Source organism: Macaca fascicularis, chromosome Y, assembly GCF_037993035.2.
Source record: "Macaca fascicularis isolate 582-1 chromosome Y, T2T-MFA8v1.1".
In the NCBI taxonomy this organism is placed as follows: Eukaryota; Metazoa; Chordata; class Mammalia; order Primates; family Cercopithecidae; genus Macaca; species Macaca fascicularis.
Genome location: NC_132903.1, coordinates 10857087 through 10881779, shown reverse-complemented (window position 1 = coordinate 10881779; position 24693 = coordinate 10857087). Strand labels below are relative to the sequence as shown.

The 24693-nt window shown below is 39.0% G+C and overlaps 1 pseudogene; it reads right to left on the bottom strand.

The window, feature by feature from the left end:
• Positions 1 to 23866, bottom strand: part of LOC141409586 (centriole and centriolar satellite protein OFD1-like) — a 47480-nt pseudogene extending 23614 nt beyond the window's left edge.
• Positions 23867 to 24693: the final 827 nt, after the last annotated feature.

Below are 24693 nucleotides of genomic sequence, written 5' to 3'. Positions count from 1 at the left end.
GGGAGAATCTGGACTCCACTCTTTGTTCTGATGCAGACTGACTCTTTCCAAGTTGCTCTCCCTCTGAAAACCTCGATATCCTCAACTATGAAATGAAGTGATGAGTTAAAGTCTTCCCCAGTTCTTTGTAAAGCACACAGTCTATAATCTTCTATCTTGGTGACTGTAAAGTTAAGACAAGACATGAAGAAGAACAACCCAATTAATAGATGTGAAACTCAAAAAGTAAAGAAGAATATGGGCCTTCGAATCCCTGCATGCTTTGGCTAAAGTAGCCATGGCATTCATGAGGTTAGGAAATGACATTGGAGAGCACTTCCTGGGCCCCGCAAGATGACTCCAGAAGAAGAAAATTCCTTTGTTGTTTGCAGGATACATCCCTTCAGTTCAAGGAGCAACCACACAACGTGGTAAATCAGGTAACTTCCTTCATTCAAAATGAGAACAGCAGAACTGAAATTAAGAAAGAAGGCTATAATTACCTAGAGAATCTCTGATAAATGTCATATTTGTCTGACTTTCCATGTTACATCTTTCTTTAGCTTGATGATATTCTGCCAATTATTTTTTAAAATGCCTAAGATATCCTAAAAACACAATGCATATAGTTTTGTTTCAGAGATTCAGCTACTGCTCAGTCACTGTTTACACAATCATATTTTTATGACATTGTCATTTTTTACATCATATATCTTTCTGTTTTCTTTTGTTAGAGTCTTGCCCTGTCGCAAAGACTGGAGTGCAGTCGTGTAATCATGGCTCACTGCAGCCTTGAACTCAAGGGCTCAAGCAATCCTCCCGTCAGTCTCCCAAGTAGCTGGTGCTAGAGGCATGCACCACCATACACCATGTGCTACTAACTTAATTTTTTGTGGATGCAGGGTCTTGCTTTTTCACCCAGGATGGTCTAAAACTCACGGCTTAAAGTAATTCTTCTATCTGGGCCTCCCAAAGTGCTGGGATCAGAAGCATGATCCCATTGCATCCAGTCATAGCTTTTAAGAATAAATCTGAGAAAAGGCCTTCCCAAGTGTGCTACAAAACATGAAAAGAATAGGGATATTTATCAATCTAACTTCATAAAAATTGAAAATTTACATATGGCATAATTTTTTTGAAAAAGCAAATAATACACAGCAATAATATGGAGGTATAATTGTTATAAAAGTAATTAAGACATTATTTTAAACAGATAGAGAGGAAAAAAGTCCTTGGAATATTTTTGTCTCTTTTGAAGCATCTCCAGAAATGTTTCTTGTCTAGCAGGAAGACCCCAGCTCTAACAGCTGGGCAGGGAAATTTTGATAGGCAAATGCCAGCCATTAGAAACTGGGTCCACACAAACATGGTAATTCCTGCCCTCTTCTCCTTGACCTTGCCCCAACATGTTGCAGGCAACATGGCTGTCTCCTTGTTTCCCCATGTTTGCAGAACATCATGGCACCCTGCATCTGCATATTAGAAGACTAGGGTGGGAGGGTTAGAGTTAACGTTATGGATAGTTTTTTTCATGGACTGTGTGAGTGACATGCCTGGTTAAACGAATCCCCTGAGCCCATGCCAATCACACACACCTCCCCCAGCCTCCTCATATAATTGCCAGATTTCCACCTCATTTGTGGTTTCCTCTCTTGGCTTTGGAGCCCTACTCCATCTGTCTCTTTATGGGGAAGCTTCTTCCTTCTTCTCCCTTCTTTCTTACCTACTAAACTCTCTGCTCCTTAAAACCACTCCACTTGTATCTGTGTTGTTTTATCCAATTAGCATGAGAAAAGAGCCCTGGTGTTCCTCCACTCATCAGAGTATCATTTTGTTGCATGGGCCATGAATCCAAGGTTCAGCCTTCGTCAGAGTGGTGAGTATGGGAGCAAGCTCAAAACCTGTTCTATCATTCTGAGGCATGCTTAGCCTCTATATAAATAAATAAATAAATAAATAAATAGGCATTCCTCAGCCTAGTACAGTTAGCATGGGCTGCCAGACTAAAAACACGTATGTGAGTCTTGCTGGGGATAACAATGAGAACCCCCGCATTACCCATGGTTATTGAGTTTCTGGCCAGGGCACACTCTGGCATGATTGTTGAATAACAAGTTCTGAAGTTGAGGCAGTAATTAAAAGCCTACGAACCAAGAAAAGTCCAAGACCAGATAGACTCAACCAAATTCTACCAGAGTTACCCAAATGAGCTGGTACTATTCCTAATGAAACTGCCTCAAATAATAGAAAAAGAATGGCTAATCTCTAACTCATTTTATGAGGCTAGCACTATCCTAATACCAAAACCTGGCAGAAACACAAAAAACAAAATTTCAGGCCAATATCCCTGATGAACTTTGATGCAAAAAATCTCAGTAAAATACTGGCAAAACAAATTAAGAAGCACATTAAAAAGCACATCCACCATGATCAAGATGGCATTATTCCTGGGAGCAAGAATGGTTCAACATACACAGGTCAATAAATATAATCTATCACATAACCAGAACCAATGGCAAAAATACACGATTATCTCAATAGATGAAGATATGGCCTTCGATAAAATTCAACACACATTAATGCTAAAAACTCTCAATAAACTAGATATTGTTGGAACATATTTCAAAATAATAAGATCTATTTGTGACAAAGTCATGACCAAATTTATCCTGAATAGAAAAATGGTGGAAGTATTTCCTTTGAAAACTAGCAGAAGAAAAGCATTCACCTTTTGCACCACTCTTATTCAACATAGTACTGGAAGTTCTGAGCAGCACAATCAGGCTACAGAAAGAAAGAAAGCACATTCAAGTAAGAAGAGAGGAAGTCAAATGGTCTCTGTATATGACGTGATTGTATATTTAAAAAACCTAGTTGACTCATTTCAAAAACTCAGGAAGTCAAGAGATCCTGGACAACATGGTGAAATCCTGCCTCTAATAAAAATACAGAAATTATCTGGGCATAGTGGTATGCACTTTTAATCTCAGCTAATTGGGAAGGCAGAGGTTGCAAAGATGCAAGTGAGTACCACTGCACTCCATCCTGGTGATAGAGTGAAACCATGTCTCCAAACAGAAAGGAAGGAAGGAAAGAAGGAAGAAGGGAAGAGGGAGGGAGGGAGGGAAGGAAGGATGGAAGGAAGGAAGGAAGGAAGGAAGGAAGGGAGGGAAGGAAGGAAGGAAGGAAGGAAGGAAGGAAGGAAGGAAGGAAGGAAGGAAGGAAGGAAGGGAAGGAAGGGAAGGAAGGAAGGAAGGAAGGAAGGAAGGAAGGAAGGAAGGAAAGGAAGGAAGGAAGGAAGGAAGGAAGGAAGGAAAGGAAGGAAGGAAGGAAGGAAGGAAAGAAGGAAGGAAAGGAAAGAAAGGAAGAAAGGAAGGAAAAGAAAGAAAGAGAAAAAGAGAGAGACAGAGAGAGAGAGAGAGAAAGAAAGAAGAAAGAAAGAGAAGAAAGAAAGAAGCATACCTGGAAGAAAGAGACAGATAAGAGACAGATTTTCAGAGGTATTATTCACTTCTAATTGCAAGGACTCCATAAGAAATGCAGATTTCTCATAAAAGACGATTTTTGCTGTGTTGTCTGTTAACCTAAAGAAGCCCCTGACTATCAACTTTTATCCAAGTGTCAAGATAGAGTGGAGAAATGTAATTTAGTAGACCGAGAGAAAAAACTTTTTAGAGAAAGCAAGATTTATGAATGGGAAAAATAGAAGTATCTTTTGAATATATGTCAATAAAATGGGTTTAAAGGATACTTAAACTTGTACGTTGGTCTCTTGTGATAAGAGCAGAACCATGCTGCAGTCTGAGAGAGCTGATCTTTAGAGTAGATTTTGAGGCCCGAAAGTGTATTTTATTTTATTTTATTTTAGTTTAGTTTAGTTTAGTTTAGTTTAGTTTAGTTACAGATAGTTTAGCTGAGCATTAGTGCATTCCCAGGAAGCCCATCACAAGCTTGCTATTGTTATTATCTCACCAGTGCACAAACACATAACAGTCTCTACTTGTCTAAGGTAATATTGTGGGTTTCATTTCCATGTTTCAGAAGAACAAAAATTGCAGACATGTTTTAGAAGACTAAAGAGTACTAATGTTGAAGAGAAAATTTAATAAGCAAAAGAAAAATGCTCGATGCCAGCAGAGATGTGATCAAAATGGGCTAACCAATATGAAACTTGGGTTTAGGGTTTTTGTGTGTTGTGAATGGTAAGAAATGGACTTAGTCTGTGGTCTGTCTTCAAAAATGTGGGACTTAGTTGCGCCTGAGGACTCAGATCCCACTCCAATCAGAAAGCTTTGCCTCAGACCTTGGACCAGTACCTATTAGTGATTAAAGTGAATATTCATAGTGGTTATTCAGCTTAACCAACAAACTTTTAGGAGTTGAAGTGAAACCATGGCTTAGGATTTTGTCCAGAACTAATCTGAGGCTGAAGTAATGATTCATAGAGGTGGGGATCACAATCCAAGAAGAAAAGAAAAGTGTTCCCTGGAAGGCACTTGCTCTCACTCTCTCAGCCAGTTTATCTTCACAAAAGGAAAAGAAACATTTCTGGAAGCCCACGGATTGTAAAATGTACAAAGTCATTCCTATTTCAGGCCTTGTTTTCTGATTTGAGTAAGCTTGAAGTTTCTGCAAGTTTCTGAGTGAGTTGGAGCTGGAGGTTCTTCTATCTGTGTAGCCGCAGACATGCTTTCAGACACAAGTTCCTGTTCTAGTTCATTTATTGGTATCTGCAGCTTGAATGCTTTTTTTTTTCTTCCAGGGTGCTCTTTATCTTACGTGGAAATCAGGCACTGACCAGTGGGCTGAAAAGTTTCTGGGGACACTTCTCTTTCTATCTATATACGGCTAGATAGCTAGCTGTCTTCACTATTGGAGGAGGAGAGCACTGGATTGGAGAGAAGAAGAGAAAAAAGGGCCCTTGAATTTAGAAAAATGTTGTTGTTGTTGTTGTTTAATTTCCAATTTACCTCCAGATCACAAGTTTTTACTTGAATCCTCTAGATCACAAAGGCTGGTAGACCTGGGGACCCATTATTCCTGCTGAACAATCTGGGAAACACACGCAGGACCTGGAGACCTATGTCTCTGGGAAAATTTCTACTTTCACTGGTCTCCCTCACAGGCTGGACAAGGTTGAGGTATATTCTTTTTTTTTACCTGGGACATTCCATTTAAAGTGCCCTGGCTTGTCACAGTAGTAGAAATCAGCAGGTGCATCTTGGGGATTCTGGATCTTGTAGGCCTGTGAATTGGCCAGTAAAATCTTTTTCATTATCTTAGGACATCCCGCTAATTCCTAGGTCTCCTCTTTTCAGTTCTTTTTGGTTTGAAAAGAACAAAAAATCCACCCCAAGAGGTTTTCCAAAGTGCTATCTGATCCCACAGTCTGCTTCTGTAGTTTTGTTATAACAGGATGACTGAGAAACAAACAAGTATTATAACATGGTCTATACCTTGATTGAATGAGGAGACAGGTACAACTTGCTAAAGCTTCTCTCACCCTTTCCAAACAGCCCAAGATATTTGTTTCTGGCTTGTGATTGAACAAGGACAGCTTAGAGTAATTAAGAAGTTTTGTTCTGGTTCTTTGGAAGTTTGCTAATAGGCACAGTAGAAAGTGTTTTCTTTTTCAGTCACCTATGGCTTTACTAAGGCTTCAATTAGGGTTTTCAAACAGCATTGTTCTACTTTCTGCTGGAAATAGTCATTCTTTTTTTTTTAATCCACTTCATCTTTCACCTGTATTTATTCCTTGACTTACTATAGGATGCTAGTTGTTCATCTTCAAATTCCTTAGCTGCCTGCCTGTGTTGCTGCCTGTTTATCAGCAGTAGTTAAAACGTGGTTTAATAGATGAACTGCATTTTTCACGTAAATGATATAGTTGGTTTAAATTTTGGAAAGCCTGTGTATGTCTATCATGGTCATCAGGGAACTTTTCTAAGTCTGGATTTATGTGTAAAACTTTACTACAATGAGAAAGAAATTTACACCTTAGTAGCACCACGTTCATTGTGCATTTATTATAGGGGCAAGAGCCGACTTGACGTCTTCCTGGGATTGCACAACCAGAGGCGTTTTCATTTGGCTATTCTGAGCCCCAGATAAAGGAGGTAGATAGGGCACCCAGAAATTGCACTTGACGGCTCTCTAGAGATTTGTCTCCTTAACTTTCTAAAATTATGTATTGTAGACATACCTTGTATGTTTCCCAAGGGGCAGGGGAAATTTTACAATGTTTACAAAATCCAGGATTATTTTTTTGAAGAACAAAAATACATAGCTGTTAGACATTATTGAAATTATGCTTCTTTGAGAAGGCCAGGCCTCTTGTCAGGAAAATGGCCACATTGTTGTCTATTGAATATTATTATTACTGTTTTTAAATTGGGGGTCGATGGAGTCCCAGAGCTTCCAATTGCACTCAAGGGGAGTACAGTGCTCTGATGCTTTGTTGCCGTCTGGAAACAGAGGGGAAACAAGGCATCATTTAGATGGCTTCCTCCTTTTGGTGCTACCCAGTTTAAATAAACAGTATTAGGGTATCCTTTTTCATCTTTTTCCTCTGTCTTATCTATGCCCCCCAAAACTGTCATAGGTGCCACTCATAAATGCAAGCATAACATTTACTCATAAATCTGGAGGAACTAGGCAGCAGCACTAGCAACCCTAACCTGTGCAAAGCCCTAGCTTTCTGCCCTGCTTTTGTGCTAGATCCATTGAGCTCCAAAGGCTTGCAAGTTACCCCAGAGGCCTTGCACATGCTATGTAGCAGTAAAATTTGTGCAGGACATTTTAATAGAGGAAGTGTCTCCATACTAACTTTGGTTTTCCTAACTATATCTCCAGTGAAACATCAGAATCTCAGAGAATGAGATAGATTAACTTTCAAACATTTTAAATCCAAAGTTATTTCAATGCAGAACAGGTGGCTCAAAAGCATAGAAACTGAATGGCTGAATGGCCCTTCATTAGATGGGGGAAGCAAAGAGGCTAAAACCTGCCCTTTAACATTGTCTTTCTCCCAACAATTAATAGTGAAGGCTGTCTGTTCACAGATAGGAAATGGGGCCTAATCACTGACAGCTGAAAGTAAATGGGAAAAGAATGTGAAAACTGTTAAGTTTTGAAAAATGGATTGACAAGGCTTCATGTAGAAAAGAAATCTCATTTCACTAGAATGTGCTGGAAGGTTACAAATGCCAGGTTAAATATTCTGAAACAAAATTCTTCTTATTCAAAAGTTAGAAAGAGAGATCTGGGGTTTGACAGGCTGTCTCCACTGCATGCCTCGCAACAGGTAAAAACTAACCTGTTTCGTGATGTAACTTTTATGTGGAGGAAAATAATATCTTTATAAATCTTCCAAATAAAGGAAAGGGTATTCACTTGGGGTGAAATCACTCCTCTACAGTGCTATGAATATCTATTATTGTGGGACAAAAAGGCCCATTGTGGGTAAAAATTTTTACTGAAATCTTGAATTCCACTTGTTTCAGGGAAATCACAAAAACAAACCTTTTAAAATTACATTCCTAATAACTAAGACACTGTGTGATTGTATTAAGCCAACGTACATAACTAGGCTGTAAAAATGCCCACAATATTGCATACAAAAAAAATGAAGACATTATAGCTGTGAAAAGAAAAATTGTAAATTCAATAGATAAAAATGGGAATTCCTTGTGCCAATGGCCTGATGGGCTGTCATAGACCAGAATTAGCCTGAGGGCAATAAGGTAACACTGAGATGTAGCCTCAAGCTGAAACTTTCAGTTTCCCTAGGCTCTCCTTTAAATCTCATGTGATTGCCAGGCTCTTTATGAAAAAAAATAAAATAAAAGTCTTGAAACAAGCAACACATTTTTGAAATGAATGCAAAAATTAAAAGTCTATTTTTACCCTTCTGATGAATTATGGTCTTCTCATATGCATGTGCAATATGCGTATGAGAAGTGCAAATATATGTTGTAGTCTCACCAATGCACAAATGTATGTTGGAGTCTCACCAATGCACCAGTATATTACATTACTCTTTGTCTATGACTACACCCAAAGATATTTGTCTTACTCCGAAAAAAATTAAGAAGCTCAGAAACAAAGTTGACATTAAACCAAAAATGAAAAATAAAAAAATGAAAGCACAAGAAGAAGGCTCTCTGCCAGTGAAAAGAGGGACCAATTGTGTTTTCCACTATGAGACTGCGGTTCAGAGTTATTATGAACTAGCAAGAGAAATAAATGTTTTCAGTCAGTAGGCTGTTTTGAAGACCATGTGATTAATCTTGGCCCTGGGTCTTGGACTGAGAATAATTAGCTTAACCCAAGAAACTTGCCTAGAAATAATCAGGTGGTGTAGTCATGACTTATAGCAGCTGCTCAGCTCATCCCGTGACCTATCAGGAACTGATGTAACAGATTGGCTCAAGAACTTGGCCCAGGCTTAATCAGGAACGAAAATAGTATGTATAAAGGCCAGGCTCACAGTCCAAAGAGGGAAAAAAAAAAAAAAAAAGCCAACCGGAATCCACCAGGACCCTCTGTGTTTATGCCAAAAAATAGACAAGAAACTACTTCCTGGGAGCTAACTGATTGTACAAAAGACAAGGGTACTTTTGTGCCAGGGCTGGTTTTCTTATCACAGTGAGCCAGAGTTTTCTTCAAGATTTTTATCTGAATGAACTGAAGGCTCTTCTGTCTGTGAAGATATGCATCTCAAGATACAACCCCCTGTGTTAATTATCTTATTGGTGTCTGCAGCCTGATTTTTTTTTTTCAGGTGGCTTATGGTTTATGTGTAAATGAGACACGAACCTGCAGACTGGTGGTTTTCCAAGGACCCTTTCCTTGCTGCTTCCCTAAGTCAAGCTAGCTTTTTCATGTCAATAACACACTAAAGAACCTCCTGAAAGTGGCTACTTCAGATTTTATAATAGGAAACATGAGGAGGAATAAAAGAAGAAGAGTAAATATAAGAAAAGAACAGAGACTTTAGCTAATGTAATACAGTTTTGTAAAAATACAGGTCCCTGAGTAGCAGCTAACTGCTATCAGTGTGACAAGACAGGACACTTTACCAAAAAGTACTGAGACAACAACAGGAAGCCAAATTAACACTGTCAAACCTATGATGGTGATCACTGAAGGGAGTGCTGCTTTTAGAAACATATGTCACTAAGTCCAGGACCAGTTTCACAAATGGTCCAGCAGGACTGACAGTTCCTGGAGATCATTTCCCAGCTCTAACAGCTGCTAAACTCTTCGGGTCCCATACTCTTCAAAAGCCTTGGGTGAAGGGGAGGTAGAAGGAAGGAAAGTAGACTTCCTTCTGGAAACTGGATTTGCAATCTAGGCTTTTTCTCTTCCCATAATGTGACAATGAAGGATGTGTCAGCAAAGTCCCTTATACAGTAATTTGTCAGCCCATTAGTTACAATTGAAACAGCCTTCTATGTAGTCAGACCAATTAAGTAATTCCTGAAAGTCTCACTTTATTACTAGGCAGAGATATTTTGGCCCATATAGAAGCCTCCATCGGAATGGCTGCATGACAAACTCTTTGTCTCCCCTAAGTGGAAACCAGTACTAACTGAGAAGGGTGAGATGTCAAGAAAAATGTTGCTGGGTTACGACTGCTGTGTGCATCCACATTTGCCTTAAGGATTCCACCATTTTTTTCTAACCAGAGGCAGTATTTCCCAAAGCCAGAAGGTAGAAAAGGGCTAGAAGTCATTAAAAATAAGCTATAAAAGAAAGGCCATTTTAGGCCCTGCAACAGTCCCAACAAAATGCCAAATATCAAAGAAAGTCATTGAATTTTTTTTTTTTTTTTTTTTTGGATGTCAAGAAGTGAAAAGTTTACCCAACTCATAGGTATTTGGAAATGAAACTCACGGTTGTGTTGGCTTGAAGAGGTCTTATCAGAGTTTCCTCACAAAGAAGTTTCATCAAAGCCAAATAGGAAACCTATTTAAGAATAATTATTTGGCCTGCAGTTTTTGCCAATAATTACTTTAACTATTAAATTATAGATGACTTTGCAATCAACTCAGCCAATTATATTTGTTTTTTACAGAAATGAACAAGGAAAAGAGAAAAACTAATTTCAAATCTTACCTGCGCCATTATCTTCTAATCTCATTAGTTGTCTTTAGAATCTGCCTATGTTTTAGACTATTCCTATTAATTCCTGTGAGCCAATCAGAAATCTCCAGCTGCAGCTGAGTAGAAAACATAAAAAAAGATTAATATTTTAAAGCATGTGACAATATCTTTGTTCTGGGCAATATTATTCTACAAATCTTGCCAAGTAATAAGAGTACATTGTGGACTCATAGGCAAGGGATGTTTGTGTTTCTGGGGATAAGAGAAAGGAAGCTAAGCCAAGCCAAGCCCCATGTACCCACAACTTCTCTGGCATAACTATAGCTCTGAGTTATCGGGGCATGTCAGCAGCTTCAGAATTTGTAAGCTGTTTATTTCCTCAGCTCATCTCATTTTAACACATACATTTTGATAACCCCCAATTTTTTCTTCTCACTTAGAGGAAATCAAACTGCAAATGGTACTGCAAATGAAACCACTTGCAAAAACACCGTGTTTCTGGGAAATAGTATCCTCACCTCAGGCAGAGCTCCAGCTGTTGTATTTCGTTGCACATCCCCCCTCCCTAGCAGAAAGTAGCTAGAAAGATCAATTCTTGCTAACAGCTGTTAGTTAAGTAGTTAGGGTGGGTCTCTCCATATAACAGCAGAGAAAAGTTAGATAGTTTGGGGGTCCTTGGTATAACTTCTAGAAACAAAGGTACAGCTTACAAAAAAATGGCCTACAGACACATATTAGTAAACTTGCACAAACCTTCACCGCACTCATATGAAGAAAGGCAGTCGGACACAGACAGATCTTTGTGCTTTGTGCACAAAGATACGCTGGAAAAGAAACTGATTGAAAAACAGGAACAACATGGAAACATGCTCATTTTTTGTATAAGCAACAGACTTCCAAAAACTAGTCGCTTTTTTCGGGTAAGGGAAGTACACGGCGGGCGACAATGAGTTTTCGTGGTCACTTTTCTGTACATGCTTTGGAATATAACCTGTACCAGTATAAATCATTATGTCAGCCTGTGATTAGTCATGCATCAACGCTGTGGGCCAAGCTTTCACATCAGCATTTGTTTGCTCCCAAACAAAAGTCCAAAGCCAAGCTGAATAAGGCTTTTTCCGAGATCAGGCATCACATTCTTTCATTTCTCAGTACATGAAGCCCCAAACACCAGCATCATGGTGGGCAACAAATTTGGGTTTCCACTGTGGAGAGCTATTTTAATTTCCTTCTTAAGCTTCCATTCTACCTTCAGTTTGTGTGCACTTTCCTCAAGTTTTGGGCACCGAGACAAATAACTCTTTGTGATATCTTACAATGAGAATTTGCTTCATGTGGTGCATTGGTGAGACTACAACAGCTGAAGGCTGAATTGAGCCTAAATCTCACTGGATTGAATGTTGACCATGTTTCTTAGCACATCAGACTTCTCTATAGTGAACAATTCTCAAAAGTCAGAGAACCAAACCCCTGGGAAACCCTCAGAGGAAAGTTCCAGATGATTCAGCTTTTCTTGTGTTCCCTATTCTGATACTCCTCTAGTCAATTTATCATCCTCACCTTCTTCAATTCTCGGAAACAACTCTCCATTAAACCGCTAAAGAAAATGCTCAAGAGACCTGGCGCCTCTAAATTCCTGGTTCTTTTTTTATTACAGGACATTATACAAATAGATTGGGAACAACCAAATTATTCTGATAATTTGGATGAATATAAAGAGGCTTTCCAAAATGTTACCCAAATTTTGATTTTGCATGGCAACGTGTTATGTCATTCCTAAGCCAAATCTTAAGTACTGCTGGGCAACAGGAAGTCCCACAGGCAACAGAGAGATTCAGAGATAAATAGCATGCTTCACATGGCCAGGCAAAGAGAAAAACAGTAGAAAAAGAAAACAAAAGCAGAAAAGAGACCAAATCCCCATTTTAAATTTATATATATTTGGTACATGGTCTGCGAAAGCAATATATTAGAAGAGTGAGCAGGAGTAAAAGAGCACTTTTTCACATTCTTTTTTTTACTTTTATTTCTGAGAATTTGGTCCTAAGAGTTTTTGTGATTTTTTTTTTTTTTTCTCCTTGTACTCAAGAACGTCTAACACTAAGCCAGGTTAAGCAGTTGAAATCAATAGGATGGCTTCCAGTCTTATAAGACTCAGGTGACAGGTCAGCTGGAGATAACTTTGACAATCCCTTAGTACCCTCAATTGATGAAAATATTGGCTCTGCTGCAACTCATTTTTCTTCAAAGAGTAGCTTATCCATACAGAGACTTAGAAGCCGTCTTCAAGCAATTGAAAGTTTCTGGCCAAGGCTACACCTCAGTGCTACCTAAAGCCTTCTGAACTAAGGCAAGTCAATAACAGTCCCTCAGAGTGTTGGCACCAGGAATTCCAGAAATTTCTATTTAATCTTCTTGCTTTTCTTTTAATGCAAATCATGTCTCTTATTTATTATTTGTATGCAGTGTTGCAACATGGAGATATATTCTCATAGTGTGAAGTCTGTTGGTGATTTAGGAATCAGGAATGTTATTCAAATGTTGCTGTTTTGGTGGTGTCTTGGAAACAAATGAAATTCAAGATTTCAGTATAAATTTTAAGCTGGTAAAAGCCTTTTTGGCAACCAATGATAGACACTTAGAACACTGTAAGAAAAGTTATTTTACCCAGAGTGAATAAATTCTTCTGAATGTTTCTTCCTCTTCCTCTTCCTTCTTCTCCCTCTCCTTCCTCTCCTTCCTCTCCTTCCTCTTCTCCTTCTCCTTCTCCTTCTCCTTCTTTTTCTTCGTCCCATCAATCTAAGAGGCACACTGTAGGGAATGTTTATCAAGCCCTCACATTTTTTCTAACTTTTGACAAAAAAAGTGTTTGGAATCAGAATTTTCATCTAATATGTCAGATTCTACAGTGATACCTAATAAAATGGGATTTTTCTTGGTGTAGAAACTTGTCAGCCCTTTGCCTAAAATGTTTAGTTTCCAACTTTCTCTTCCATGTCTCGCTAATAGTGATAAGACTCTGTGTCCCATCTGTAAGCCGAAAATCTCCACTTTCAACATTCAAAACAATCTGACCTTGAGAGACCAATTCTAACCCCAGAGCTGATGTCTTTATAAAAGAAGGAAAGGCATTAAATCTTTTATTTTTTGTTTTTTGAGGTACTTGTTCTGTATCCAGCTATATTAATATCTAAACAAGAAGAGAATGCTACATTTCAAAGACAATATGTCTTATTCATCGGGATTTCACTGCTTTGCTAGGACCATAGTAAAGTCAGGGATAGTATAAAGATTCAAACTCTATTAAAGACTCTTGCTTTGATCCTACTATGGCATAATCTCTCTTAGGCATTCCAGGCACCTGTAAGTTTTTTGGGTTGAATGGGCTTTGGAGACAAAGAATCACCAGTGGAGAGCTAGGGTCTTACACAGGTAAACAGGACTACCCCTGCCAGCTAGCTTCCCTGAAAACATAGATGAACTTATGATGGCATCCCTGAGAGTCACCTATGTTGGTCAACTGACACAAAGGAGTTGTGAGATAAGAAATAACAAGGAGGACACTTTCTATTATTTCCCCACCCAGGGCCAATGTGACAAAAAAATAAGAATAAATACGGTACAGTTTATCTTTCTTATTTTTCATTAGGTAGCAAACTACATTCAGTCTTCGCTTTTCTCCAGTGCATTCTGAAACACTGGGATTTCTTTGTCGTTGAGACTCTGAGAAAAATATTTCTCTCATATTATACTGCACAAAGGCATTGAAATTACACCAGCTGTAACATGAAAACACCTGGCCTTCTGAGATAAAAGTTTATTTTAATAGTATCTAATTGTCAGGTATTTTCTTCAGATGAAAGAGTCATTAGTATGAGTTTCTGATGTATAAGTTTTCTTTATCTTGGGAGATAACCCAGACCTTTGTAAGCATTGTAAAACTGATTCTGGTCTTTTGGCAGTCATGTCAACCAAGCCTACAGAACATAATTTCTCCAACTCAGAGAGACAAACCCCTGTGTATCCTTTAAATGCAACTTCTAAACACCTTACCTGCCCTTATTTTATGGACTTTCCAATAGCCAAGTCATGAGTTCCTCTCCCTGTGCCATCCAATAACACCCCACCTTGACTATAGGCCCTGGATTAAATGCCAAATAAACGTGGTACTAGTACACTTCAGATTTCCTTTTTATTGCAGGATTTTTTTAAAAAAAATAAATGTAAATCTAATCATGTTATCTGATTACTCTGATAGACACATAGAGGCATTCCAAAATCTAACAGATTGGTTTCATTTTGTGTGGAAAGATGCTTCATTACTCCTAAACCCAATTCTACATTTGTCAGAAAATTTGGCAGATTTTCAGACAACAGAAAGATTTGAAGATGAACAAGGAATTTACTAGAGCCAGTCTAAAAGAATGAAGGAAAAAAAATCTAGGAAAAGGAAGGATGAAAGACAAAAGTAAGGTAAACAGCAGAATATTTATTCCCAACAGGAAGAAAGACATTGCTGTTTAAAAACTTAGTTGGAATACACACACACACAATTTAAAAGATTAAGTAGTGTGAGCACCAATGAAAACATTCAGCAAAAGTCTAGTACATAAAGAAGAGACTGTTTTGCCAGCAAATTTCTACATGATTTCAGAGCTAATAATGTATGGATTTAATCAATGGGTGAATTACAGCAAGGTCTGCCATTCCTGGTGGCCCTTCCAAGGACTGGCCTCTCATAGTAGTAGATTTTAAAAATTATTTCCTTACTATACCCTTACATGAGAAGGATAAGCCTTGATTTGCCTTCTCTGTGCCTTCCATCAATCTTAAGCCGCCTGATTCCCATTACCAGTGGAAAGATTTACCCCAAAGCATGCTCACTATTCCTATGCCATATCGGCATTTTCTAGAAGAGTCATTAAAGAAGTCTCAGGATATATTTGCTACTAGCTACGTCATTCATTATATGAGTGACATTCTTTTGGTAGCTCCTAGGGAGCAGTTACTTTGGAGTTGCTCAATGAGACCAAACAGGTTTTGACCAAATGCAATCTCAAAACTGCTCAAGAAAGGGTAGAAACAACCTCCCCATACCAATACATAGGCACTATTGTTACTGAAAGAAATAGTCGGCCTCAGAAAGTCGTCCTCCATAGGGAGACATGACAAACCTTAAAGGATTTACAATTATTAGAGGATATGAATTGGCTATCCCAGTGCTAGGTATTATTACTTATCAAATCAAACACTGAGCCATTCCATGGAGATTATTCATTATGTTCTCCTCAGCAATTTACTAAGGAGACAGAAGCTGAGTTACAGCTTGCAGAGCAGATGCTTCCGCGTACATATTCCTCCCCGCTATAGCCAGAAAACCTTTGGTTCTCTTTATTCTTCCTACCCCATTCTCCAACAGGAATTATAGCACAGTTAAGAGAAAAATGTTGCAATTGTAATAGAATGGCTTTAAAAAAAAATTAAGACAGTAAAATATCTGCAAGTTTATCTTTCTTTATTTACTCAACTTATAAAATGGGTAGGCACAGATCTAAACTGCTAAAGAGATAGGATCCAGACAAAATTATTGTTCCATGTTTAGAATCAGTCTAAAACTATGAAGGAAAAAATTGGATTCCCAACAACAGGTGTAGCATGGGAAATGTTGACTGCATGGCAAATGGCTCTTGTAGATTTTGTAGGTAGGAATAAGAGATAAACATTATCCATCAAACAAAATTTTGCAATTTTAAAAGTTCTACCTTTTATCTTCCCTGTGATACCCCATCACAAACCCATTTCAGGCAGCCAGACCTATTTTACTGACAGCTCTTCCAAAGGTCGCACAGCTACTTGTAGACCTAAGCATACTTAAACAATAAAAACCCCTGAAGTTTTAGCTCAGCGCTCAGAACTAATGTCAGTTATTGAGGTTTTACAGCTCACTGCTTCATCTCCCATTAACACTGTTTATGTTCGGCCTGTGTTGTAAATTAGGCCTGTGTTGTAAATGTAAATTGAGACTGCCACTATTAAAAGCCCCCTAGAACCAGAGTTGTTTAACTGGTTTCTGAAACTTCAACAAGCTATTTGTTCTCATGCTGCTCCTTTTCATATTTCTCATATTTGCTCTCCCATACAACTCCCTGGACCACTATTTCTAGATCATGATAGAGCAGATAAATTGATTTGCCCTGCATTCCAACAAGTTCACGTTTCTCATCCATTACTGCATCAAAACCCCTCCGCCTTTACTCATATGTTTCATTTGCTTCACTGCCAGACTGTAGCCTCTACAGGCCTGTCCAACTTGCCAGCATGTCCCTGGAGTCGCACCTATAGAAGGCTGTAACCCATGAGGCATACCTCCAAATGAAAACTGACGGATGTTACTCATAAAGCTGCCATTGCCAAGCTTTCCTGTGTTCATGTGACTATAGAAACTTATTCTCATTTGCTGTATGCTACATACAAAACAGGTCAAACAGCTGGTCATGTAGAAAGACAATATCAGTTATCATTTGCTCATATGGGGGCCCCTAAACAATTACAAACTGACAATGGACCTGCTTATGTTAGTCATGCTTTTAATTTTTTTTTACTGTTATGGTCACTCATAAAACAGAAATTCCTTTCAACTCTCAATGACATAGAATTATAGAGTGGCAAATCAAACATTACAACATGTGCAGAACAAACGGGAAAAAAGCGACCAGATGCCACCTCAAACCAAATGAGCTTTACTTTTACTTATTTACTTAAGGTTCTTTGTTTTCTTTTTTGTAACTTATTTACTTTAAGTTTTTTTACTCCTGGCACAGATTATAAGACTGCAGCAGGATGACATTGGTAAATGTTAGAGGGGAAAAGGAAAGTATACCCAAAGGCATTATGAATATCCCCATAAGAGGTACATTGGAAAGGCTCAGTAGATTTACTGATGTAAAGATGAGGGTATGGCTTGTGATTTTACAGGAGATGGATAAACTGTGTGGGTGCACTGAAGGTATTTGTGACCATGGAAAGGGAGAGTGGAGAGAGCCACAGATCCCAACCATGAATCCATCTCCTTCCATTACAAGCCATGAGCCCATTTAAACTGCTGGAGCACCAGGGTCAGGCAAAAAACTCTGACTTCAGGTTTATGGCCATGCTACCTGTAACACCTTGTGCAGAATTTTTCCTGTGCAGAGACAAATACATATTGGGCATATGTTCCCAATCCCACAGTGTTATGGCCTGTAACTTAGAGTGACACTGGCCCTTGTGATCTACCATGAACATGAAGAGTGGTCACCACGACCTTTAACACCCTCTGACACAGACCAATTAGACTCTCAGAACAATAATGATCAATTATGCTTCTCCATTGAAGGGACTTCTTTTATGCATCACCCAGGGTATATCACTCAACTGCAGTTGCCTTGAAATTTCATCCCAAGTATGGTTGAGTTACTATGGAAAAATTATGAACCTATTAGGCCTTACTCTATTAACATTACTGGTGTAGCCATCACCCACATTTCATTAATTATACAGACGGGGCTTCTTTTGATAATTCTCACCCCCATCCTTGGATGCAGTGTCTTGGCTCCTTAACTAGACAACAGTCCATTGACTGGGGTCCCTGGGATCATGTAGATGGGAGACCAAACACTGCATGTTCTCACTCATAGGTAGGAAATGAACAATGAGATCACTTGGCCTCGGGAAGGGGAACATCACACACCGGGGCCTATCATGGGGAGGGGGGAGGGGGGAGGGATTGCATTGGGAGTTATACCTGATGTAAATGATGAGTTGATGGGTGCTGACAAGTTGATGGATGCAGCACACCAACATGGCACAAGTATACAAATGTAACAAACCTGCATGTTATGCACATGTACCCTAGAACTTAAAGTATAATAATAAAAAAAAAAATAGATGAGAGAGATGAGAAACTGACCTCACGGCATAAACTTCACTGACACTAGTGGCAAAACTTGAGCATCTCCTGACTACATTTCATCAGGATTCAATCCCAGTCTGCCGCACAGCATGCTTGACATGTAGGAGGATTTAGCTCACCTTTCCTTGTGAAGGAAAAAGAGGTCCAATTCAGGAGTCCATAGGGAAGGCAGCACTCCCCTTTATGAATGGCAGCATTTGTGTCAGAACACTATTTAAGTGTAGTAATTGTGCTCAACACAGTTTTAATGTTACCCTTGTGGAAACTATTACCTCTCAATTTACAATATGTGTTTTTAAAACTTATGATTTTCTAGCAGAACAAAAAATATAAAAAACAAACAAACAAAAAAACTCCAGGTAAACGATGCCCAATTTACTTGTGATTCCTTCAACCGTATCACTACCTTAATCATAGCACAATACAAACAAACATACAGCATATCCACCCTAAGAATTCTAGGTCACAATTCTGGATCATGGATTCCCATAAATTGGCCCGAGCCTTGGTTGGCCAACTCCGGTATACATTGTCTAACCCTTTTTCTTATTCAGCTTACTCATTGTGCTTGTGGAGTCTTAGGCATGACAATTTTTGTGAAAGTTTCCTTGGGTACATTAATAACCTTTGTTGTGGTGTCCTTAGTAGCAATGCACAGCTCCACTCAGGCAGTTCAATATGTAGAAAATTGGATGTGTCCAACTGACCAGGCATGGATGCTTAAATACAAACTTAACACCGAGATACAAACGGAAGTAGCAATGTTAATGACTACAGTTCTGTGACTAGGAACACAAGTCCAAAGCTTGTAGCTGCAGCAGCAATTGCATTCTCATTTTGACCATACTCATATTTGTGTAACCAATTTGGAATAAAATGAAAGTGAATATCCATGGAAACTTCTAAAGGCCCATTTACAGGGGACTTTCACATCCAGGGTTACTTTTGATTTTAATGGTTTGCAAAGTAAAATCCTTAGCTTGAATAAACATACTCAAATATTTCAGCCCTCTCTGAAAACTTGGGCAGAATTCCAGCAAGGTTTAGAGATCCTTAACCTTTGCACCTCCTTTGAGTATCTCCTCAATGTCTTTTCTTTGTGATTATCAGAGTAATGCAGTTATGTCTCTCTTTTATGTTCACTGTCTGTAAAATCAGTTGGACCACCAAACAGCAACTGAGAACTGCACAGCCTGCAATTACCTTTACTCAACTAATGCAAAAACAAAATGAGGAGATCTTGGAGGTCCAAGTATGATGACTGTGGCCAACTCAGTAATGCCTGGAAGGTCTATGAGCAGACAGCCAACTGTTTTCATTAAAGCAGGTTGCTGGAAAACTGACACACCACGTCTGTTGCCAGAAGGAGTGCTGAGGGCAGGCATGCCCCAAGTGCAATAGTGCTTGTGGTTATATATAGGAACATCTGAAGCCTGTAGTAAAAAGAAAGCAATTATGTGAGCCTGTGATAAATCAAGCAGCTGACCAACAATTACTTTCCCCCCCTACTTATTCTGCCTAATAAACATGAAGCCCTGTAGAAGTGCAGGACCTTGCCTCACTAGAAGTATCGAGTGCCCTGACCCCTCTTTTAAAACACATCTTTTTTTGTTTTGTTTTTGCATTCACCCCCCTTCATTTTATCCCTTAGTAAACTACTCCTACTGTGTCTCTAAGAAAAATGCAAAACAGAAATAAAAATATACCTGGGCTTGTTGGCAGGCACATGTAATCCAAGATACCGAAGAAGCTGAGGCAAAGAATCCCAAGAGTCCCTTGCACCCAGGAGACAGAGGTTGCAGTGGGCCAAAATCACAGCTTTGCACCCCAGCCTGGATGAAAAAGTGAGACTCCATCTCAAAAACAGCAAAAAACTAAAAAGCAAAAAAGAAACAAAACAAAACAAAAATTATGATTTGGTTAAGAGTATCAAAAAACAAGGCACAGGCTGAGAAAAATTTAGGAAACACATCTGAAAAGTGACCTTTATGCAAAATATACAAAGAAATAAATAAGATGACCCAATTAATAGGTAAAGACCTGAATAGATACCTCACCAAAAAAGATATGGAGATGGAAAACAGGCACACACAATACTGTTCCAAGAAAATAAGTCCCTGTTGCTTCTGCTGAAGGCTGAGGCTCCAAGCCATTTCCTGAGGAGAAAGAGTGGCCACCAGAGTGGCTGTGGCTCCAAAGACCATCCCCACCTACTCCAGCTCTATCCTTCCTCCAGCGTCCAAGTGTTCACCAGATATTGGGTATGATCTCCAGGAAACAGCCAGAAGCTGGATGATTTATTTCTCAGCTTTTCTTAAAATTCTGGATGCCAAATACTGTCCTTTGGTTGGAAGTTTTATTTTTCTCCTAACAATCTCGAGGCACTGACAAGTATTAGGAAAGATGGTTTTCAACCTACGCTTGTCTCCATAAAGAGATAAAAGAAGTGGCTTGGCCAGGCATGGTGGCTCACACCTATAATCCCAGCACTTTGGGAGACTGGGTCAGGTGGATGTCCTTAGGTCAGGTGTTTGAGACCATCCTGGTCAGCATGGTGAAACAAGCTCTCTACTAAAAATATAAAAACATTAGCTGGGAGTGGTGGTAGGCTCCTGTATTCCCAGATCCTCAGGACGCTGAGACAGGAGAATTGTAAGAACCAGGAAGATGAGGTTACCAGAGCCGAGATCATGCCAGTGCACTCCAGCCATGGGAATAGAGTGAGACTCCATCTCAAAGTAAAAGACAAAAACAAAAACAAACAAACAAAAGGATTCAATTGCTTCTTTACGCAGTTATTTTGGAATGCGAGTTACCATGCATTCTTCTTTTGGGATTCTCAAAACAGAAAACACAGTTACAGTAGTAAGTAAAAACCAAATAGGAAGTCATTATAAATTCATGGAATTAATCAAACTATCATTCTTCCTGGCTTTTATTATTTAAAACGTGTACTGCTGATATTATCAGACATTTTACTTGCAGTGTCTACATGCAAAAAGAAACAACAGTTAGTAAACTATTATTGAATGAATCCCAGTCTTCAAATTTGATTCTGTGCAGTGGAATGTTTTGTGAAAATGAAAAACTGACAGACCAAACACATGTGATTTTGAATTTCGGCGTCCATTTGTAGAAGCAGAGTTTTGAACCAAAACTTTCACAGTTCTAATCTTTGTCAATGATTCAGCATTGCAACATATGTGCTGAAATTGAAATCAGAGCTTTTTGTCAATTCCAACAGAAACCAGTCTGTACTCTAGTAATTCCTGTTGCTCCCTTGACATCCGTAAGAAATCACTTGATTGAAAGGGATCTCTACACAGTGAAGCATCAAACTAATAAACCACATTTTCTTATGATCTACAGTTCACTATTTTATTGCAGTAACCATAAGATTGGAAAAAATTAGCAGGATAAATAACTATGTGGTCCAACTTATTTTTCTTAGTTTTTACCAAGTAGTGCTTAGAGTACATTTTTTAAAATTGGTTTTCTGTGGCACAACACATGCATGCCTTTTGGCAGCAATCATAGACTAATGAACAAACAATAACAGCAAAATAATGCTCAAGAACACTTGGCATCCTGGGAAGGCAAATTAAAATAAGACTGAAAGCACTAAACAGCTATACGACGTCTACATTTGTTTTTAAATATAATCGAAACTGCAGCACAAAATCTCATTCATTGCTGATGGAATGCATAATGGTATAGTAACCTTAAAATACAGTTGTTTTCTTCTCTCACAGTATGGCAGTTTTTTCCCAAGGTAAACCTAGTCTCATCATATAGGCTAACAATTGCCCACTTAGGTATTTAGAAAACTGACTTGGAAACTCACATCTACCCAAAAACCACATGCATTTATGTATAACTGCTCTCTTCACAATGGCCAAATACTTTAAGGAATCAGGATGCCCTTCAATATTAACCAAGTGAGGTAATTTCAGAAAATGAGATACTATTCATCCAAAGAAAAGGAGCGATTTACAAAGTCATGCAAAGCCATGGATGCATCGGGCATACAGGAAGCTAATTGATAAAAGTCAGTCTGATGAGAGGACATACTGCATGATTTCATTTCTGCTATATTACAGAGAAGACATGTCTACAGAGATGGTAAACAAACCTGTAATTTACAGTGGTTTGTGGTGGCCAGACAGTGAGTTGAACAGGAGAATGCAACGATGGAAGGAAGCACAAACAGGCCAGGTGAGAAGGGATTCATTCTGCTTGGTGAGATCATGGTGGTCATGAGGAAGAGTCAGAACTGTGTATACCAGGATGAATAACTAAATAGGCTTCTACTCATGATAAGAGAGGAGTGTCTTCTTTCATGACACCTGGAACTATTTTAGGATGACTTCTGAGGAAGCTTTCGTTGTGTGTGATAAAACATACATAAACAAATTTATCATTTCAAACAATTTTGAGTGTATAGTTCAGCAGCATTAACTATGCTCACATTGTGCAACCAGCTCCACCGTTTCCCAATCTCACCATCAATGTATAAGGTTTCCAATTTCTCCACATACTCTCAAATTTTTCCTTAAAAAAATACATATTCCAGTTGGATAAAGTGGTAATCTCATTGTGGTTCATGTATTCATGTATTAAGTGGCTAGCAATTTTGAACATCTTTTCATGTACTTACTGTCTGTGGATGTGTAAATGATTTCTTGGCTATATCACTGAATGGACACAAAATAAAAGAAAAAATAGATCAACTGAACTTCACCGAAACTACACACTTTTGTACATCAAAGGACACCATCAGTATAGTGAAAAGAAAACCAACAGCATGGGACAAAATATTTGCAAGTCATATATATGGTATATATTCAAGTCACCCACTTGGATCTCTTCCAAGTGCACTTTCCATTTTTTCTTACTCTAAAACTTTTAAATAAACATCCACATTTGCTGTGAAATTTTCTCAGTCTCTTTTGCTACTGTATTCCCCGCAAGGCAAATTCTTTCTTCTGAGGAGGCTAGAGTTGAGGTTACTGCAGACCGTGATAGATTTGACACCAGTAACGCAGATACCTTCCACTGGTAGCAGGTCGAGGAGCTGGTGGACAGTGTGGCTGGAATACCTGGCTAATATGAGGACGGCCCGGCCCCAGACAGTTCTGGACTGTGGAGGGACCAGAACACGAAAAGCACTCTGAGGAATGCTGAGGAAGAAATTATGTCTTTTTACTGAGGTGAAATTCCTTCACATAATAAAAAAATTAATGTGTCTTAACGAATTCTTTAGTGATCCTTAGTACATGCACATTTATCTGCAACTACCACCTCTTTGTTCCAAATTATTTTCATTATGCCAAAAGAAGTACCCTACCTATTAAGGCGCTCTACTAAATCTGTCCTCTTTCTGCCACCTAGCAACCAGTAATATGTTTTTTGTCTCTATGTATTCACTTATTCTAAACATTTATATAAATAAAATCATACAGTATGTGACTTTTGTGTTCAGCTTCTGAGACCAAAATGGGTTTGAAGTTTCTCCACATGGTAGCATTAGTGTCGTAATCCTTTTGACAGCTGACTATTATGCCATTGTACGGACATACTATAGTTTGCTTCCTATTTTTTTCTTGGTGGACATTTATTTGGGTTGTTTCCACATTTAAGTTATTGTGAATGTTGCTATGAACATATGTATACATGCTTTTGTTTGAATACCTGTTTTATATTTTGTGTGCATAGTTTGGAGTTGATTTTGTGGGTTCTATGGTGATTTTACATTTACCTGTTGCAGAACCACCAAAATTCTTTCCACAGCAGCTGCAGCATTTTACTTTCACATTTTCCCACGTCCATTTCAACCAAAGTTACCTGTTTTTTGCTTGTGTGTGTCTCTGTGTGTGTGTGTGTGTGTGTGTGTGTGGTTTTGCAATGATAATGGGTGTGAAGCGGTATCTTACTCTGGTTTTGACTCGAATTCCCCTGAGGTTAAAAGGAACAGAAGACATAAGAGTTGGAGGAGGAAGAGGAAGGGTGGATAGCCAGGTGGAGAGGATAGAAAAGAGCCAGGAGACACAGTGGCCGTGGCAGCCTCTGTCCTATCTCCGCTCTAGCAGTGAATGAAAAAGCGAGCCCATGTTTGTAGTGTGGATTTTCTCACAATCCAGCTGCTTCAGCCAGAGGAGCACGTGATTTGGGAGACTGTTCTCCCTCTTCCCATAGGTCCCCTATAATTCAGTCCTCACTGGGCACCTGTCTGGAGCCAACCTGGTCTCGGCTCCCAGACAAAGGAGACTGTCATGCCCTGGGAAACTGATGCTGGTGGCCTCTAACTGACATAGTCCTGGAGGGAGGAACAGAGCCCGTATGTGCTACAAGAAAGACTGTAAAGTACAGAAGTGGACACAACATTTACGCCAGTCATCCCAGGCCACATGAACCAGGTTCACCACTCAGGGGCCTCAGCATCCCACTGTGAGAAAGGAACTGCCACAACCGTCAATCTCAACATGCTTTACAGGATTTAATAGGGCAAACAACTTAGAATTCTTCTGAGTTGATATTCTGCTTTCATTCCAGTTCTCACACAATAAGTCCAGAGACTGAGACTAGAGTCATAGTCTGCAGGTTGTTTTCTCGTGCTGGTGCAGGAGTATGTGCCAACTCGGTCTCCACTTGCGGTT